The sequence below is a fragment of the Jaculus jaculus genome, unplaced genomic scaffold (assembly GCF_020740685.1).
Source record: "Jaculus jaculus isolate mJacJac1 unplaced genomic scaffold, mJacJac1.mat.Y.cur mat_scaffold_34_1_3701052_arrow_ctg1, whole genome shotgun sequence".
Taxonomy (NCBI): domain Eukaryota; kingdom Metazoa; phylum Chordata; class Mammalia; order Rodentia; family Dipodidae; genus Jaculus; species Jaculus jaculus.
In genome coordinates, this window is record NW_025423490.1 from 3,252,670 (window position 1) to 3,254,228 (window position 1,559).

A 1,559-nucleotide genomic window follows, 5' to 3' on the forward strand; every position below is an offset into this window, starting at 1 on the left:
CTCTGGGGAATTGGCAGGGCTAAACAATGCCAGTGAAAGGGAGACACAGGGCATGGTGGTTGGGTGGAAGTCGAGGGGGTGACAGGGCAAGGTGGAGGGAGCTGCAGAGGTGGGTGGGTGTGGAGTGTGGGGAGGCATATGGCTTCCGGACAGACTGGGGAGGGTCAAGACTTGCCTTTGGGTGGAGCTGAGTGGAGCAGACTAGGTCTGAATTCTCAGAGGGTGGATGCAGGTCAGAGCAGAGCCTGGCAGAGCAGGACTGATGGCCAGTGGGTTGGGGGTGGAGCAGAGCTTATGGGGTCAGAATTCTCATGGGAGCAAGACCGAGTGGTTGGGTCTGACATATGGTGGGCAGGGGCTGGGCCAAGCAGAGTGGGTGGAAGGAAGAAGAGGGCACATGTGTGGGTAGAAGTCTAGGGAGTGAAGGGGCAAGGTGGAGTGTGCTGCTGCAATGGGCGAGGGTGGAGCTTGGGGGTGTGTCACATAAGGATAAAGTGGGGAGAGTCAAGATTCACTAGAGGGCAGGCTGGGTTGCAGCAGAGCAGCTCTGAATTAGCAGGGAGCTGGGGCAGGGGCGGGGCCAAACAGAGTGAATGGAAGTTGAGGGGTGGACCAGGCATAGTGGAATGATTCCAAAGTCAGGTGGGTGGGGGTGGGGTGGGGGGATGGGAGCTGGGGGCTGAGGGGAGTCTAGAGACATGTGTGGGTGGGGGGAATCTTTGACCATCTGGAGGGGGGGTGGGGGTGTGGACCTACAGTTATTGCCAGAGTAACCTCAGGCTGGGACTCTGGTTAGGATGGCTGCTTGGGGTGATTGGGGGCAGGTGGGCTACCTGAGAGCCTGGGAATCAGCCTGTTCCCTTTTTTGCCCCTCTGCACCCTCCCACTGGTGATCTATTGTGCTGGCCTGAAGCATGAGAGTTGAAAGAGACCCTGAAGGAGGGAGTGGGAATGAATCTGAGACAAGAACACAAGGAATGGAGCCAAGACAAGTTATGATCAAGGCTCAAGTTTATTCAGGCAGACACAAGCTTATATACAGATAATAAAACTTTCTCAATAATGCCTACATGTCTGAAGTCTGCTTCACCAAGGCCATATGATAATGCCTCTTTGTCTGAAGTATGCTTCACCAAGGCCATATGATAAAGCCTCTGTGCCTGGAGATCCAAGACCAGCTGCAGTCCCTGAGGTCAAAGAGCAGCTGCAGCTCCTGACAATCTATTAGAGGTCGCTCTCCCCTAAAAGTCCCAGTGATCCCTTGATTCCTTGCTTCTCCTTCCTGGGAGTTGTGGCTCAGTTAGGTGGATGCCATCTTGTCCAGAAGCCTTGTACTCAGCATTTCTTGGCCAATGTGAGCTGGAGCTTGCCAGGTTAGCTTTGCAGTCCACCTTGCCTACTCTTTCCTTTCTTCCAGTGGTCTGGCCTAGCATTGCACGCACAGTGACTGAGCCTGGGTGGCCTATTCCCTCGCCTTCTCTTTTGCTAGGACTAGCATGCCTTCCCTTGGCCTGGCCTTTCCTTCTCCCTTGTCTGCTTTGACTTTCTTCTCTCTGTCC